The sequence below is a fragment of the Augochlora pura genome, chromosome 7, assembly GCF_028453695.1.
Source record: "Augochlora pura isolate Apur16 chromosome 7, APUR_v2.2.1, whole genome shotgun sequence".
Taxonomy (NCBI): domain Eukaryota; kingdom Metazoa; phylum Arthropoda; class Insecta; order Hymenoptera; family Halictidae; genus Augochlora; species Augochlora pura.
Genome location: NC_135778.1, coordinates 4,567,391 through 4,587,517, shown reverse-complemented (window position 1 = coordinate 4,587,517; position 20,127 = coordinate 4,567,391). Strand labels below are relative to the sequence as shown.

General features: G+C 45.1%; 1 protein-coding gene across 2 annotated transcripts in view; it reads right to left on the bottom strand.

Moving 5' to 3' along the window:
* Step (cytohesin steppke) overlaps positions 1-20,127 on the bottom strand; it is an 88,548-nt gene that overhangs the window by 44,244 nt on the left and 24,177 nt on the right. The window lies entirely within an intron of this gene.

Sequence of the window (20,127 nt, the reverse complement as noted above, 5' to 3'; positions counted from 1 at the left end):
CGAAGTTCTGAGACACCGAGGCACGGTCGCAACGCGTGCCTGTAAACGTGAACACCGCGAGAGTTTCACTTTTCAGGTTTTCCTTTCCACGGGATCCTGTTCCGCAGTTTTTCCGTTTCTTGGAAGAACAAACGGTCAGAGCCGAAGCCCGCGCGACGTTCGAGAGTGGTTTGTTGTTCGCCGTGTGGTCGTTGCGCGCGTCACCGACCGACCGGCACAAGCGCGTGGCAACGTCGCGATTTCATTCAACAAAATGTTTCGGGCCACGAGAATATCGGGGCCGCGCGCGCGTTTTTTCGTTCGGAAAAAAAAGCGATTCCGTCTGTCGCCGGGAGCGTGTTCGCGCGTAACCGAGAGGGGCACCCGAGAAGCGCGGAGAGCAGCGCGGAGAGAGCTTTCGCCCCATTTCTTTTTCTCGCGGGCCGACCTACATCGCGTGTGTCTGAAACACGCGCGCGGAGTGTAACACACGCCTCCGCGTCTGCTGCCGGTGGAAAGCTAAAGCAAACGGCTATTTCTTTTCCCGTGGCCTTGCGCCGGCCTTGGACACTCGATTTGCTATGCAAAAAGATGAGCGCCGGCTCCGGGATCCGAGACCTACGCGCGCGGACTCTGAACACGCGTGATCATCACCGTCCACTTTTCCACGAAGAGCGGCAATCAGTTTTGTAAGACGCGACAGCGACTGCCGTCTTTCATAATAATGGCAATTATTATTATTTGCTTATTTGTAATTCTATTATAATTTCAGTCTCTATTATAAATATTTCGTTGGTTAGTTCGATTAAATAAACGCCTCTCAGAATTTATAATCCTATTATAATTTCAGTCTCTATTATAAATATTTCGTTGGTTAGTTCGATTAAATGAACGCCTCTCAGAAAAGACACGAAACTATTAATGTTCATTTCAAAATCCGACATTTCGTCTGCGCCAGGCTGATACTATCAAAAATAAACTGCATTCATTCCAGTTTGCTGTCCAACTTACTATCAGTAATTCATGCGTGATTGCACACGAGGCGTTAAAAATGCGTGTTTACGTTCACCTTATACGACTTTATAGAAGAAAAGTCGCCCAACCGCTCTCGACTATCTCGCTGCTAGCCGAAGCGCGGTCGACCGAGCGAAAGATCCGAACTGTCGCTCGACGGTTTATCTCGTCGAATGTATCGTTTCGTTATCTGCGCGATTGTTCGTTGAAGAAAAAAATCACTTCCCTGGCACGAGGAACAGGAAACAATTAGAGTAGAGGTCCCCGACCAGTTTCCTCGGGATTGGTCGGATAAAGATCCAGGGTCGGGAAACGGAACGAGGCTCGGATTTGCATCTGACCAACGGACTTTTTGCCGCGTGCTAGAAATACCAGACGGCGGCCATGTGCTGACAGAACCGCAGGCATCTCCTCGGAAGCCACTCGCGCCGTTAAATCGGCCTCGACTTACCCCGTGGAGTTTTCTCCATCGACCCTTGGGAACCGTTTTCTAGGAAACCCTAAAATTTCGTCGGCCGGGCTAATTTTCGCTTTAAATTCTTTGTCAACCGCGACGACCCGACGAAACAGACAATTCCGCTTAATGGCATAATTATTGCTCGATTATTTGTAAATAGATATTAACACGATTAATATAGATAACAGAAGAATTTGAGCAGGTTGGACATCGAAAATTAATTCCCAGAATTCCTACGAAATTAGAGTAGTTCGTTTAATAAAATCGAAACTAGAAAACTAAAATTTTATCATAGTAAATGGTATTTAAAGCCAATGGTGTTGCAAGTAGATGTCCCAGAACTGGCCTGCGAAACGCGCATGAATAATGGAAAATTCAGACAGCAGAAGTTCTACTGCATTAGCATGACTCTGACTAACAAGGATGCCGAGTTTGAAAAACTCGCTTTTAAACCAGCGTTTAGTATCATCTCTTGATGAACCGAGGCGCCAAGGAATGTGGGACAAGGTCTGCGCAAGACCCGAAGCTTTCACGATTTCGCGAATTTTTCTTTAGACGCGCGCGAGGTCTCGCGATTTCCGACTTTTCGGACCCGAAAGACGCCTCGAGTCAAGGATGCTTCGATTAACTGGCGAAAATGTCGTGGCAGCCTCATTAATCGCAGGAAACAATAAAAGCAAGATTTATCGCGAATTCCTGCGGAGTCATTCATCTCGGTGGATCCCTTGCCACTTTATTACACAGAATCACGCCATCAAGTTGCAAGCCGGCATGGTGCAAGCCACGACAACAAGTCCCACGCAAAGACTCGTGTTCAATTTATTTATTTAGCAACGCTTTGGTGCATAAAATACGAAAATTCGAAACGAAATATAATTTCGAAGAGATATCAGTTAGAAACAACTATAGTAAATTGAAAGTAATGTGACAATATTCCGAAATTCTGTTAACAGTTAGAAAGCGGTGCTGAGTCACATTAGACCCAAGCTAATTTGGTATACCTCGGACATTATGAAACAAAAGATAAAAGATTTTGTTTGATTTTGTCAGAGACGACCGCCGGCGGATTGTTAGTGCCTTTGCAATCTTATATTTGACCTATTCGGCTCCGTCATAAACGCATAAAGTCCGTAGTTTGGTTACAAACAACGTCGACGATACTTCTGCGAAAACGGTTTGCCGACCGAGAGTCGAAAGATAAAAGGCGCGCGATGCTTCAAATGCTTTCGAATATTCTGGAAAGTGACAGATTAGCAGATAAGACGTTCGAGGAGGACAGACAGTATGCTCCGTCGAACACGAAGGATCGAAATTCGGGCCGGTCGGGAATGAGCGCGGCGGGTCCCGACGTAAACGAGTCGCGCGGTCGTTAAGCGCGCGTTCGATGCCATAAACGAGTCACTAAAAATGCGGCGACTGCCTTCGCGATGGGGGGAATTTCGAAAAAAAGCCGAAGAAACTATAGGGGGGGAAGACGGGAGCGAGAGAGAGAGAAGCCACGACAGCGTTCTACCGAGAAAATGACGGCTCGTTTTGCGAAGTGGACGTTATTATAATGGCCGAGCGAAGTACCGGCTCGGTCCCCTCTGCCCGGTCTGCCCCCCATGGCCCCCCCTGCCTCCTCCTTCCGCCCTCCAAACCGCCTCCTGCACGTTCCAGTTCCTTTCTTCGCTAGGTATTCAGCGAACGGTCCCGGTAAAGTGACCTCTCAAGGCCGCCGACCGAGCAGGAGGAACGACAGAGGACGCCGCACGTCTCCTCTCCTTCTCGCTCTCTCGCGGACAACTCCTCCGTCTCCTCCCCAGCCTCTTTCTCTCCTCTTCCTTTCGCTCTCGGGTCACGAGCCTCCAGCGTTTCATCTAGCCGGGAAACTAACTTTGCGCACCGCCGCGCTGCTGGTCCAAACCAAACGGTTTTCCGGTGAATAAGCCGGAAAGTGGTCTTTTTGGTTTCACCGAGTTTTGGAAAAGCAGAATTGATAGCTAATGGTGACCCCCCTATATCTGTTGAATTTCAACGAACAAGTTGAACAGGGAAATCGATCTGGCGAATACTTGTTTATTTACCGCCGATATGATTTAATCGCGAAGGCATGCGAGACCGTGTGTTTCGTCATCTGCGACCAAAGTATTGTTTAGCCGAGTTGAATCGAGTTAGTCAGCCGAGAGAGCTTCTAAAGGAAACACGTCAGATATATTTCTCCCAGAATGCTATGCAATTATTACGAAGTTTGTAAAAGACAAATTTACTTCTTCTGAGATTTAATAACTATTTTTTAATACTAGGATGACTCTGTAGCGTTACCGGTGATCCCACGAAATTTGTAAGTCGTCAGCAAACGTTGACGTGTTCCTTATCTTCCTAACTCGTGCCGCGTCAGATACATTTATAAAGAGAAGAAAATGGAAGAAAACTGGAACGAGTTTCGAAAAATTGCGGACTATTGCGTCGAGCGAACGAAGCTTAAAAGTTGAACGACCACCGGAGCGATTACGCGGAGGTTAGAGAAGTTTTTTGATATTTCCGAGAGGCAAACGCTCGCAGTCGAAGCATGGAACGCGCAATCGTGACCTCCCCGATTAAAAATAAGCGTGCGTGTAGGTAGGCAAGGTACGCGCGAGAGGTGCGTCAGAGACGTGCGATCTGCTGCCGTTGGAATTCGCACCGGGCTATTTGAGCGAGTGATTCATCGACAGGCAATGAACGAGAACTCCGATCTCTTCCGCGCCGGTGTTTTTCGTTTACGAGCTGCCCGGAACGCATCAATGAAACTCGCGCGCGTGGCTTTTATATTTAAACCTCCGCGATCGCGTGTTTCGTGCGTATCCCAATCCGTCGATGCCCGGGTCTACAACGACCCGCGGCGCCGTCCTTCCGAATTCCTGAATACGTTATTGACACTCAAAATGGCGGACCTCTTTTTTACAGAGATATTATTGAATCCGACCAAGATTATTTATAATTTTATTTGTCAATTTCTGTAACACAATTTTCAAGGTATTAGCATATTTTTATAAGCATTGCTATCCGATTATTAACTGTGCTTGTTACGTACGCGTACTATGAAATTTTTACCGAAATTAATTTAAATACTTCGCTTACTATAGTATACGCTACGCGATCATAGCGCATAACGTACCATGCCCCGTAGAGAGTGCTCGCGATATCGTTTCACTCTTCCTTCTGAATCGATCACGCGTCGAATCGGATAGGTGTCGAGACGGATTTTACGGCGTACCGGGAAACGGAAGAGGCGACACGCGATTGCTTTTATCGGCGCGATCATGGCCAACGCGTTCCCGTTCGAGTGTGAATAAACAAATGGTTCCGGGAACGATTAAACCATGCTTCCCCCGAGAGTTGCACCTGGGTTGTTTGATTTTACAGCTCGGATCGACTCGTGTCTGCTTTTAACGAACCTCCTTTATCCACGCGTCTTCCTTCTCTCTCCGTTTCTCCTCCGTGCTCTTTCGGCAATTTTGCGTATGCTCTAGGTACCAGACGTAGGTGCTATCATTAACTAATTACTGCTACAGTAATACGAAATGACTATTAGGACCTTAACTTAATTTCCGCCCGAAAAACGCTGAGTAAAAGCATTTATTACAAACAATTGGTACAACATATGTCAACAAAAGTATTTTCCATCGCTGTCGACAACCTTTTGCCATCAGAAAGATGCAGTTGGGCGATACTATCTCGATAAAATGATGTCGGTTTCGAAGCAATCCATTCGTCCACCCATTTTCGCACTTCTTCAACATTTCGAAAGCGTGTACCGCTCAAGCCGTGTTGCATCGATCTGAACACGTGATAATCAGAAGGTGCTATGTCTGGTGAGTATGCTGGGTGAGGAAGAGTTTCCCATTCGAGCTGCATCAGTGTTTCCTTGACGATTTTTCCAGTGTGTGGCCGAGCGTTATCATGCAAGAGAATGACTTTGCGCCTGTTACTCGCTATTGCTGGTCTTTTTCGTAATAGCTCGTCATCTTTGACATCAAGTCAAAGTAGTGCAAAAGCACATGTCGAAGAAACATTTTATCGCGTTCCATGTTTCACAACGTAAAAAAAAAATGTTACGTATGGGACTAATTGCGTGTGATGACTGAATGTTATCGAGAAATGTCCAAATATACCAGAAAGTACCACACGCGTTAGAAATATCTACTAGAACTGCTTACATCGCCATTTACATTTCGCGGGCGGAAATTAAGTTGAGGTCCTAATATTAATGAAACAAAATATTAAAAGACGTCGTTCCTTCAACTCTTTGCTATCCAAGAAAATTTCAAGAATACGTTTTATAGATAACGACGACATATAGACACTGAGAATTTCATTGCAATCGGTTGGAACACCCTATAGAGACGAGAAAGATCCGTACCTGGCGATTATGGCCGTTGGCAGGATTGCAGAGCCGGGCGCCATCATAGTTTCGCAAGCGGCGCTTGGTCTCGCGGACCGGAATTCCAGGACCAGCTCTAATAGACGAACGACCATGGACGCACATTCGTCGCAGCTGTCGCGAAATATTTCGAAATGTTCTGCGAACGGCTCCTCTAACGCGTCGCTGCCTCGGATCCGACCTCGATCAGGCTGAAGAGCATTATTGTGCCGAGTCGAGGACGACACGCACGAAACTCTCGCGCGCGTTGGCCGTATGCAAAGTATACACCGGCGTCGTGTTCCCCGGGAAAAGGATGTATGTATTTGCCGGAGAGAGTACACACAGCTGCCCCGAAGCGTCTGGGATAGGTCGATTCCGCGTGTACCCCTGTCCCCATCGATGAACCTCTCGCAGACTATGGTTCACAGTGTTCCCGGGAGGATTATTTCTCGGTCGATACCGGGAACTCGTAAATCGACTCGGTTTATCGCGAGATATGCCGGGATCTCCGTTATACGAACTCTCACAGTCAACCTTTCATCCCGCGCGTCAATTCGTCTACGATCGTGGTTCCGCGGAGAAATTCTGGCGCACCCGAAATTTCAAGGCCCCGGTCAATTTAGTTTCCGCATTTTCGATCCGATATTCATCAAATTTGTAAATCGCATGGATAAGTTGGGAACACCTTTCCTCCGCATAGGCAATATTCTCATAATTCCGCAGAGTAATCTCGGGATTCCGAAATTCTGATCGCCAACTATTTTTGGTTCCCTTATTTTCGATCTGGACTACGTGAAATCTAATAGTCGCGCAAATACAACTGGAGCACCTCTCGTTAGCACAGTAATTCCTCTCCATCGTGGATTTACAGACTACATGGTATGCCAAAATTTTAGACCAGTTATTTTCGTGTCCTCGCTTTCGGCCTGGACATTGTGTAATCCGAAAATGACAGGCACGGTTGGATATTCGAATAATTGATGTGAATTTCCTGCAGACGATCGGGAACAAAATAGTTTTTGGAAACGTTGGTTGTAAGCGGGAAGATATGGAGAAAGTGTGTCAAAGGAATAATAAGACTGAATCGTTGCGATGGAATGCAGTATTAACTATGGAACGATTAATCCAGTAATAAGGATGATTGCATAATGCACGCGTATTTTTTGATCCGAATAAAACCTGAAAGAAATTCTGCGTAGAGAAACGATTGGATTAGAACGTTAAAAGCGACCCTGTGTTTTCGAAATCGCCGAAAGAACGACGACGCTCGAGAAATGTTGGCGATTACATAAAACCGAATTTTTTGCGCGAAGACTCATCGAAATACAGCCGCGTATACGGAATTCCCGGCTCGACGTCGAAAATCGTATAGAATTAGAACGTCGCAGCGACTTCTAACGCGCCGCGATTATTATTTACCAACGCTGGAAGCTAATTGCATAACCCCTCCGCGAGATAAAGGATCGACGACGGGAGGTGGGGAGACCGCCATTGGCCGACTCTTTATGCAATTAGATCTCTCGATAATTACCCTCGACGATGATTGATTCACTGATTCGAGTGGGGCTCCAGAGAAATATCGGTTAATGGGGATTCTTTGCTGATTGGGTGTTCGACGCACAATGGGTCCGCTCTAAATAGGCCGATTCGAAACTTTTCTGATCGCCCGGTATAGACGAAATTATTGATTACTGATAACTCTTTGTTTCGCGCGGATTGTTCTCGTTTCAGTATGGTCCCCGATGCGCGCTCATTCTCCCTGGAAAATGCACCCTTTCGTATCGTTCGAAAAAAATGTCTGCGCCGACGATTGTCCATGCGACTCCGCGAGCAAGAAATCGATTTTTGCCGGGTAACGAGTTACGTTTGCTGATATCGCATAATCTGCGAGAGAAAAAATTGCCGATCCTGCGAGAGAGAATCGTCGATTCTGCGCGAACCATAATTGTCGAACATTTCCGAGCTGATTTGACAGAATTCGCCGGAGAATTATACGTAAAATCTTGCGACGATCAAATTTCAATATCCTGCCGATCTACAGTCCACGAAATTTAGAAGATTGTCAGGTTTTTTTAGGATTTTAGCTCTTTAATGAAAGTGCTCGAGACTGTCACCGCTATTCGTAAACGAAACCAATTGAAATCCAACAGAAATACTTTGCACAATTCTCAGAAGCTCTAAGGTGTAATGAAATTCAACAAATTTGAAATCATTTTTCACGACTACAGTCCTCGGATATCGAGACTGTAGAATTTTCTGCATCCACAATACACCGTTCGTCTCCTGGTTTTATCCAGTTCGTAGAATCATCTGAGGTACGAGAAGTCTTTCGGTGACAAGGTTGTCGAAATCTTCCAAAGCCGCCAGTAGTCCTCCCAGAAGCCAAAGCCGCGAAACCGAGAGTTGCAGACCTCTTTGAAGCGAATGGTACAGAGATCCTCCGCAGCAGAATGTGGCAAAGTAGACCTTGTAGACCGTCTTTCCGTAGCATCCCACCAGAATAACAAAAGCATCGTTCTCGAACCAGCCGAAGAGCCTCAACGAAGAACTGCGGCGGCGAGGTCAAGGAACCGTAATGCGACGGTTTTCGTTCCATTAAAACGAAGCCTTTAAAGGTCCGAGTCATCGTTCGGACAGCTCGAAGAAGCTTCCGCAGACACCGAGGCTGCGCCTCGCGCCGGTACATCATCGATGCGCCCGAGTCAGGATCCCCGGCCGCTCCGTCTTCGTCTCTTTCACCGATTCATAATTTCTGGAGCACGGCCAGGCCTTCTCTCCTTTTAATAAAAGAATCTTCGCCGGCGTTAAGACGGCTGGCAGGCCGCCAATTACGCGGCCGCCGCGTCCTCGGCCTTGCTGGACAACCGGGAACATCGGGATCGGCCGACACCCACACGGCCGGGCTCTCGCTCCTACGAGCGGCGAGCGAGGTCCGCGTTAATTCGGCTATCGATATCGCTGCGTAAACATTGCGTGAACATCGTGTAAACATTGCGTCACGCGTGAGCCTATTTTTTTGCTTTTGGACGCCGGCGTTGCTGAATGGCATATTGTGCTCACCGATGGGTACGATGGAAAATCATGACGGAGTATGTAATTCGATAATCGGCGCATCGACTGTCAAATCACACAACAGTCGCGTTATTGTTCATAAGAAAAGAATGAAATAAAAATATTCCGTATCGATTACGTAAAACACAAGCTAAATAACAACGTACGTCATGCTTCTAACAAATTACGATTTAGTATTTTTTCAATTTTTCTCCACCGCTCTATGTTTTGCGCAGCCGTTTTCTTTTCACTATAAATGCATAAAATCAGCGTTTAAAAATCCTCTGCGTTCTCCTTTTATTTTATACTGCATCCATTCGTCCTCGTCGCAAATGCATTAAATCCGTAGTTCAACCGATACGCATCGAGCCGTCGATGCACCGACGCTACGTTATCAGAGCAGTATCATATTTGATATCGACTCATTATACAAAGAGTATCGGAGAGTCGAGGCGCACGAGATGAAATGGGATGATGCTGCGGGGGAAAAAAAATATTTCGGTGCCGCGCGCGGCGAAATTTTATCGATCGAAGAAGTATTATTTTAGTGTGCGTTCAATTTGGAAATTTGTCGAGCGCGCGAACGCTTAGGAAATTTCGTGAAAACAAGTGAAGAGCGCGGAATAAAATTGTTTCGTTCCGGTCCACCTTCTCCAATTGAATTTCAAATTTTACCCGGTGCACGTGCACTTAGCTAATTCCCTGGACAAAGGTGCATAGGGAATGCCACGTTGAAACATTCAGTAACGATTCTAACGACGAGGATCAGACATCGTAAAAACTCGTCTAAAGGATGAAGAATAAGGAACGAAAAATTATTCGAATAAAATATTCAACTAAAAAGTAATTCGTGCGTATAATCGTCTTAGATCAATATTTATTCGAAACAATTGGAACAATGCCAAATTTAGAGCGTGACCACAGAAAAACCTACTCTCGATATCCAAGGACAATAATTCTACGACCGATTCAATTTCAACACCGCCGAAACTTTCAAATGTTAGTTATATCATAGAATGTTCAAAGAGAAATGTTGAAAAACGAAGAAAGTGTGATCGCGGTGTTTAAAGCGAACAAAGTGGCGCAAGTATATATATATGGAACGCCCCGTAGAATTCGCAGCGTCGTTCGGTTACACCCTCGATTTCCGTCGTCGCGTACCCGTTCTTGGACAAATGGCCGCCGATACGCGGCGTGCATGCCAAGCGCGAATAGATCGATACCGTCTCCAGTGTAAACACACAATGCCGGGTTTAGCAGTGGCCAGTGACACGTGTTCCGCTCGGGTAAACACATCTACGGGTAAGCGCACCCACCTCTCTCGATATAAATACGATTTTCCCTTGGTCAAGCAGCCCACGTGTCTTCTGGCGACGGTATTATCCCGGCGAGACGGCGCCCTTCTATTTCTCTCTCTCTCTCCCTCTCTCTCTTCTTCCTCCGTACTGTTTGCCTGGCCGAAAGTTATGCTAATTGGAGGATCTCAGTCGCGACGCGATTAGCCGCGCATTGTCTGGCCGTGCGACGGCGTAGGTGGGTCTAGGATGCAACTCGGCGTAGACGATGAAGTGAACAACACAGTATGCGAATGGTGAAAGCGACGACGACCATGGCAAGCAGAAAGGTGCTGCACGGATTTTATGCACTTAGTGCGCGGACATCGTTGGGGTCGGAATGACTTGGAGAATTTAAACCTCTGGCCACTTATTCGAAATGATGTCGAAGATTTTCCTGCGGATTCATTAACACAGCAGAATTGTGATTTATTTATTTCAGTTGCTCGAGATGTTAATCGAAAGATATTTCGAATAAATTATCCGAAACAAATTTGATTTCACATTATAATATTTCTGATGAGTAGGAAATTAACTCTAGATTGAATCAACGGTAAATTTATTCAGTAATCAATGCAGATATTAATAAAAAATAACACCTCTTACTTTGCTCAATGAGGGAAATGTGACTTAAGCCACGATAAGGATATGACATCGTTATAAAGCAGCAAGTGCAGCATTTTATAATCCGAGAAATTATAAAATGCTGTTTCAGAATAAAAAATATAAAAGCTCGCAATCCCAACAATTCGATCATTAAACCCAGCAGCCAAGGATTAACCTATCCTTAGCCAACCTTCCTACGATTCCCTGTCTACTGCATCGTAGTCCGGTCCAGCCAAGAAACTATAGCGCGGCAGACGCACTATGCGACTCCCCGATTGGTCCGCGAGGACCCTTTCCACTCTGCTACTGTTCTCTACGCCCTCCCACCACCCCGAAGCCCTGCCCACCGTCAGTTAACTCTATGACACGGTCGCAGACGGTCCCCACAGTCTTCGTCGCGCGCTTCGATCTCCCTATCCGTCGCGCCCTCGTCTCTCAAATTGATCTAATTACTTATCCCATTCCCGGACGGCGGTGGTCGTCGCGACGCTGGCCGGGAGCCAGCGATATTCTTTTTTTGCCTTCCACCCCCCGCGAAAAGGGAATAACCCAGATGCAGTGGCAAAGCCGAATGATGATGGGACGAGACCGGGTATCGCTTGAAATAAAACCTGCCTCCTTTGTTCCTCTCTCTTCTCCTCATTTTCCACCGTTCCTCTCCAACTCCTCGCTTTTGCCGGCCGTTCGCGTTTGCAACCGGCACAGTCGCGAGCAATAAAGCCTTCCAGGTCAAACCCCGAAAACTTGCCGCCCCCCGAAGCGGTCAGAGACCGCTTCCTGCCTACGCTCGCTGCCAAACGGCCGCCCTCTCTGTCCAAGAATTCTCGTTTCGATGTGCAATCGGGCGGCACACGATGGTCAGGGTATTTTACAATCGACAGATTTCAGACCACCTTTCGTTTAGCTTGAACATAGATTCTCGCGTAAAGGCCCGGAAAAAAATTAGAGGCACTATATTTTAACCCTTATGGCTCTACGGACGCGCTATATTTTAACCCTTAGGGCTCTATGGACGCACATATGCGTTTGACGAAAGTCGCCGTTGTGGCCGAAGGACGCAGATACGCGTTTACTCGAAGTCATAAAGACCGTAAGCGCTAGCCGCGCGCCGTCCCTATGGACCGTTTCGACCGGGAGTATTTAGGTCCCTAAGGGTTAAGAACAGATTTACAATTCGCTGTGTGCGAGGCGGCGTACTCTAGTAAATGGAAGGAAAAACTTTGAAAGCGTTGATAAGCGATAACTCAAAATGTGATTTACCGATGTTTAAACAAAAACCAGGGGAGAAAGCTGTATTTGTAGATTAGTTTAAATATCGTTAACAATGTACAAAAGTTACTTCAAGTCTATAATTCTTCATGCCATTGTCACATTGAAAAGTATCCGTTAATACTATTTCCATATAGTACAAAGAAAAATATTCGAAAAGCAAGTCTTTGTTAAAGTTATTTTTGTTCTATATCATTCAGTCATTCAATGGCCGACCTGCACAACAGCCACGCGCGTGCAACTCGTCAATTTCTCGCTGGAAACTCTGACACCTTTCCGCTATCCTCTCTCTATGCACCGCTATCGATCAAAGCTCGAAATATAGACAACTTGCATGTGTCGGCGTGCCCGCCTCTTCACAGAATCCTGGATCCACTCGACGCCCACGCGTTTCCATCGCGAGTTTAAAGGTTCCGGGAGCGTCTCTCGGCGGACTCGCGATAAAAAACGTTGACGTTGCGCGCGGACAGCTAATTGCGTTTGATGTTCAACCGGTCGGTCGACGCGACAATGACCCCCCGGTTCACCGGTACCACGGGGGCTTACGTAACCGACGACTGGTCGAACGGTACCGTCCGACCGTAACGAACAATCGTTGACGTCAAATAGGCTGATTAAGGCCGGGCTGGTAAACAACGAGTCTCAATTCGATACGTCGACGTCGCGAATGCCAGGTGGGGGCGATACCTCGTTGATAAGATACTCTCGGTTGCTCGCCGCTGGTTTCTGACACGTTTACGACAGTGACAGTGACGTCACCGATGTAGCTATTCATTAGCAAGTCGCTCGGCGTGCACAGATTATCTCGTTCCACGAGCAGCGCGAATCTGTTGAGAGCTGCTCCATTGTTTCTCGGATCAGCGTGCGGGAAAGGGGTTGATATCGGACGCCACTCCGTGGATCACTGATCGATTGCTTCCCGATTAGATATTCAATTGGTTATAAAAAAATGATCACGATAATCACCGTAGTATCGGATGATTGATCCAAGTAAAAAAGTCCTCGGTTGAGTCAAGTTATTCATTAATCGTGATTACCTGTTTACCTAGTAACAGTGATCCTGAACGGAATCTCGCGTTAATCGTAGTTGTTGATCGTTAATTAGACTACTTTTTGCTCGAGTCTGGCATCGAAGAAATCTCTTCGACCGCGGTTTCGTTGCGTCAATCGATGGAAGAAACGAGGGTCACGGCTAATTGATTGCGTTTGAGGACTAATTGCTAGAAAATTGCTAGAGAGTCACAGATTTTCGGTCTACGTTTACTTCGATGGAACATACGACCTCGTAACGAGCGGAATATTCGGCTGCTAATTATCTGCTAATATGATGCCAGTATATATTTTTTTTAAATAACGAGCTTAATTAATACACACGGAGGCGTATATACCAAACAGTTTCGATCGGTGAACGACGTTGGCTCTTTATCGACCTAAAACGACTGAAATAAGTAGTACATTACTATTACTGTCATTTCGTTTAAAACAGCAATTTTCTTTCGCTGCAGTTACGGTTAGATTGCGGGTTTATTTTAGCCAGTCACAAAACGTTTCCGATTTCAAATTCCAAGTACAAACTTTCGCTTCCATTACAAACAGATCCAGACGATTTTCATTTCGCATATAGATCCTGTTCATTTGAATTTAAATTATGTTCGAAGTCTGACCGAGTCCTCGGAAATATAACCATTCTAAATCGAAGGATTTCAAAACGGACGAAGAATCTGGTTCGAAGGACAAAGCAGCGGACGAAACAGCCAGAGATTCGCAAGGCGCAACTTTCGCCGCGGCATTTAATATTCCGGGAAGACGGGCAGCACACAGAAGCGTTTGTATTCAGCCCGGTCTCGCCGCGATTCGTCCGGAAACGTAATTTATGTAAAAGCGCGACGGGGTACGTGCGGTGTCCGTCTAGTCTCGGAAACCGATCGACACACTTTTCCCGTCGGGCGATTTACGAGGTTCGCCGGCGGAGAATTGGACATCACGCATCAGGGATAAACGCGACGGTGTTCCATCGATTCGTCAACAAGGCGAACAGAGACAAAATGTCGGAGCGGGAATTCCTGCTTTCAAACCGTAGCGTCATCCATTCGCGTCTGTCCGGTCGTCCGCGATCCATTAACCCAAAAATACGGACGCTAATAAGTAGACTGCAGATTTTTATGCAACACAGAAAATGACCTGCATCAATTACCATACGTAGCAGCAAGTCCAATTATTTGTTATTTTCATTCTTAATTGACTCATTTTTTACTGAAGTACCTAAGGGTAATAGAACCTGTTAGAATGGGGTACCAATTGCTGTGCTACTGTGATTTGTTTTCCGGCATAATTAATTTAACATTTATATCATTATATTTTTAATACGTACATTTTTTTGTTTCTTCTTTTATTTCGTTTAATTTTTAATAAAATATGTTATCAAATTTCGTACTTTAATCTATCGAAGAATGGTGTATTCCACAGTGATGGATTTAAGCTGAAAATCGATGATGATCTTATATCCCCTGAAAAGCGTTCCATAATAAGCACTTACTTTTATCATGAAAGGTGGACGCTACAACGTAACGCAGATTACGTTATGCAATCGCAGCCGTTCAACGTCGATACGTCAACGAAAGAAAGACTGGGGAATTTCTCGCGCGTGATCTTTCGCTTCGAAAATCGGCACGCGTGGGCGTACCGGATTCCATGCGATGGAAATTCTTGGTAAACAATGGACGACATTCCCTGGTCCCCGCGGACCTTGCAGTAGCTATGTGGTTAAATCCTTGCGCGAGAATTTGCATGCCTTTGCCTCATTATCTATCTCCTCGCGAATCTCGCGAGGTACGATTGCTTCATTTGTTAATCATTTTTACGATTTCTAGCGAAACGACGCACTAAGAACCCAAGCTTAACCTGCGCCATAACATTTTAGAAAATTATAATTGCTGCATCAAATTATTTGATTACACTCTTCGAAATTTGTTTCGGAAGTGTACAAATTTTGAAATTGTAATACTCGGTGCATTGTTTCGAATAAATTCCCCGTAGACAGCCATCGACCAGAGTGTCAATTTAAACAAACGGTATCATCGATTCCTCGTTTACGAAAGTTGAAAAGTCAATCGAGTGGGCGTGGTTATTGACAGTATCACAATCGATGCGGTAATGGACAGCTACCAATCGCAAACACGATATCCCGGTTAGCCGACTACCGGCCGATTCCGCGCGCAGTGGGCATCAAAAGTCAAACCAGTTGCTCGGCCGTAACGGCCGCCGGATCCGTTGGTTTGATATTGACAATGAACAGAGAGAAACTCGGCCATTCCCGTGTCAATCTAAGATCGATCAATTACGAACGCGGAAGCTTCCGCGCGGCGGACACGCAGTTAAGGTCTTCGCTGCGGCATTTCCAGCAAGGTCGGCCAAAGAGCGGATTTCAGAGGCGCGTGTCCGTCGCGAACACGCCACCGCGCCGTCGTAAAAATTGATAGCCTCCGACGGCCACAATGCCATGTCGGGATAATACGCTACGAAGCAAGTACTGGGCACGATCCTTTGGCGTGCACGGTGGCACGGTTCGATCACGGGGAAACGGTAAATCGTTCGCGTTAAAAAGGACTTTGGTCCACTAGCTCGCCACGGAGATACGATTGCAGATTAAAAGGTTTCGCCAGTCTGCTCGTAAACGACGAAATGTTAATGATCACCGGCACGCGTGGCACTCTCGTAGCCGTGTTATTTGGAAATCGTCCATCAGGGACGACACCGAATTCCCATTTAACTTCGAATAATACGACTCCTTTCGGACGTTTATACAAATCGGCTTTCCAAAGCTTATTAAACGAATCGCACAATCGTACAGCATTTCAAGAATTCGCTTGCCAATGGCACAACTCGTCCAACCGTCAACAATCTTTTCGTGGAATCTCGGTAACACAACACCCGACGAAAAGTGCTCGAACACCTACCAAATTGCGATAACTTTTGTAAACACTGGCTCGAGCGAGCCGAACCATGGCAAGCGACGGTATTATTGGCAACGTCGACTAGAGGAACTTGTTTTACAACCGCCGATTTTATAAAATGATCAAATTATGGCAAAGAGACAACATTACCGGCAAGGTCGACCACGAACGTATAAAATCAGAGCTAATTCCCGTTGAGTCATCGTCTTCGAGCGTGGGAGTTGGAATCTGAAGCTGCTAGGCTGCTGCGGAAGGAGGTCGTGACCCATAAAGACTGCGAAAAAATGCTCCGAAGCATAGTCTCTTGGCGGACCGGTAACATGTACTTTACTTTCACACGATTTTTATACCCGACTGTTTAAACTACGCTCCGTGGATTTGTGCGAGCGAATCTAAGCGAGGCAAAAAAAAAAAAAGAAGAAGATAGCAAGAGACTACTGGTCCTGAGAGGCGAGGAAAGGGATCTCAGCCAATTTCGTCACAGCGGCAGAACGTTTTTGATCCCCCTCTGCGCGCGCGCGCGCGAGTCTTCGCGGTTCGCGTAACCTCAGAATTCGCGACGTCGCGAGATGGTATTTTACGTGTCGGAGCACGAGAAAATCTGTCTGGACGCTATTCAAAGCGATAGCTGCGTGAATGATATTCGTGTATTCCACTCGGGTTAATCCATTCAGCTTCTCTCCGGTGAATAACCCTCTTTCAAAATGACGGAAAATACCCGCTCTGCCGGGTCGCGGTTATTCGAGGAAATCTTTTCTGCGTTTACGGGGCTCGTTAGACCGTAGGACGTAACAGTTATATTGTGGGAACAGGCCGCGGTATTTTTCGAAATATGTTATTGTTCTGCTCATCCTTTCGGTGGAGAGAGCCGAATGTCGGAAGACGTTTCGTTACAATTTATTCTTCTGATTAGCCGTTCCTGTAAGCGACATTCCCCGTTAATTATGGCAGGCATCCAAGTACTGTGGACTAGCGGAGACAGAGCAAAGTGACCAACAACGTGCGTTTGTTTTTCTCTTCGATAAAAAATAAACGAAACAAAAGAATAGAAAATTATATTTATCGAATAAAACGTATGAAATTTTTGTATTCTTTAATTTCCTTCACTTTTCATCACAATAATTTACTACGTTTCATTCGATAAATAAATAGTTATTCCTGAAAATGAATCGAAAGCACAGTTCACTATCATGACGTAAAAATCTGGGAAAGTAACGGTGACGAAGCGAAATTATGGTGTCTCCGTCGTAAAGACTTTTTACGAATCGCAGCCATAAACTTCTGAACGGCCGATATTTATAGAGCCGCGCGTGTCCTCCATTTCTGTAAACTCTCGTATATACGTAGCTCGCGACCGGAAACCCTATATACTGCTAATTAAATGAAATAAAATTACGGAATGAAAACAAGTTTCCGGGCGGGCTCCGACCGTGCTAACTACCTAGAAATAAATTTGGCCGGCAGGCCAACTTTGGAGCGCCACCGCTGATCCCCTATTTTACACCGTTCCCCGTGCCGTTTTAATACGGTCGCCGATTTATTTGCGAATCGCCTGTTGGCTCCTTTTCAATAACCGATCGCCGCGAAACGCGCCCGACGGGTCGTGCCGGTCCGCAACTATGATCGCCGGAAGCTGCTGTAGATTAATAACCGCACGATCGGAACGTGCTCTCCATTGTGTCCAACGCGGTCACTGACTTTTGTTCTAGCAACGAGCCTTCGTTGCTCTTAGAGCCGAACGTTTTGGAAGCGGTTCCATTCAATTCGCCGATATTCGACAAAATTTCACAGCGTTCGCTACCACGTATTTCAATTTTTTTTAGTAATTTTTTGAAAATATTTTTCCTTGACCTACACATGGCACTGTACATTTGCGAGAAATAAGGAGCGTTAGTTTTAATTAATCATGACTATTAAGAGAAAAGCCACTTTTTTAGTCAACTTTTCTTGAAATTGATGGAAAAATTTGTATTTTATAAAATATTGCCAAAATTATTTTATCTTGTTAAAAGTGGCGTTACTTGTTAAACACGTTCTAACAGATGCGTACAACAATATCAGGAAAAGGGTAGAAATACCAAGTAAAGAAATCAAATTGCTTAGCGAAATTACATGGCAATTTGAAGAAACTAAATTAAGACGACGATATTGGCACTAGACTGTACAATGTAGATAATCTAACGAAGATACTATTGTGCGTATTATATCCGCGTGTAACCCTGCGAATGGTAATCTCGCGAGTGGCCGCTAATTGCTATTAAGCAGATGCGCCGATGAATAAATAAAAAGAAAAGTTGCCGCAAATATCGATGAGAAACTCGGCGCGAAACGGCAAAAGGGAAACGAGAAACCCGGCGTGAAAGTCACGTCACAATATTGCGCTTCGGTATGCGTAACATATGTAGACAAGCGATGGTAAAGCGTTAGGCCGTTAAAAATAGCATCGACGAGTTGTTAACGGTCGATTATCGCAGGCCGCGGATCGCGCGAGAAAAACAATCGTCCCCGGCATTCGGGGATGTTGTAATTGAACCCCCCCTCGCCGTTGGAACATTATACTATATATTATCCGAGTCCGCGGCTGTTCGCGTTCCGTTTGCACAATCCTGCCGAGGTGTTGACACAATAGACAACACAGTCGGTAATGAACGATTTTAAGATCGATTACACCGATACAACGAGACCTGGCAACTCCGTTTGATCAATCTACGTTATATTGTGTATGCAACAAGAACGACGCGGTGGAACGCAGGAAATTCCGTTACGGTAATGGCGCCAAGTCCAAACACCGTGGACGGTATAAAAGAGAATACGAAATCGCCGAGGAAACAGGCTAACACTTGATTATGCTACAGTCGGACAAAAAGAAAAAAAAACAGAGCTGGAACATATCCTATGAATTTATTATCCGTGCATGGGAAACTAGCGCACCGCGCTGCGTCTATTATTGGATTCGTTAGTTCATTACTATATTCAACCTATACACGCTCTCGAATTCAGTCGATACCGTCTGACGAGGTTATCGACGGGATCTTTTTCGATGGAACGTGTTACAGCTTATTCAATAAATCGAATACGCGTGGATTAACATCGTTTCGAAACTTCCAACTGTTTCTTCCAATTATTAATTTATGGCTCGCTTCGAGTTCCAATTGTCACAGAATAATGTAGTCGGCAAACCCTGTCTTAGCCTATTCAATTAATCAGAAACGTAAAATTCGCTTCGTTTCAAAACACCCGGAGTATTCTTGTTCTGTATTATTAACTCGTGGCTTCCCTTGAATATGCATTATTGCAGAGATATCGAGAACGCATTCCCCGTTTCATTCTATTCAATAGATCAAAAACGTGAGATCAACTTTGTTTCAAAACTCTCAACTGTTCCCCGCTTATTATTCATTCATACCTCTCTTTGAATGTACGTTATTGTAAAAAAAAAATCTACACGATTTTCACACGTCACGAACAGTTTCTAGAACAGTATGTATTTTAATTTGTTAATTTAATCCGTTTGTTACTCTGAAATTCGATTATTATACAGTTACAAAGGCACATTAATGTACGTACGAACAAGAATATATTTATTTTCTTACTCATTATACATTTTTATTGTACATTGCCACGTATATTGCATATACGCTTATTGTATTGTATATACAGTGACCTCATACATGTACATACTAAAATGCATGTTACGGGATCTATCTTAAGCAGGAAAACTAAATTAATAGGATACTTTTCATTTTTCAAATTTCTACTTAAATCTTCTACTCACACTCTTAAAACAATGTTACTACAAAGTAACTACAAAGTAACTATAAGATACTACAAAAGTAACTACAAAGTTGCTCGATTCATATTTTTATCTCTACTTTTTATATTAGGAACGATTATCTGTGGTTGTACGACGAGGTTTGCTTTCTCTCGTCGCTCTGCTGCATGTACCAGTCGTACAGCAAAGACGTGCCTTCTTCGTTCTTAAAACAAAGTCATAATTATATTGAAAAATCATTCAACAGTGTTTCGTTTGATGGCACAATTCCCAATAGTACTATATTCAAAAACTATTCGAACTTT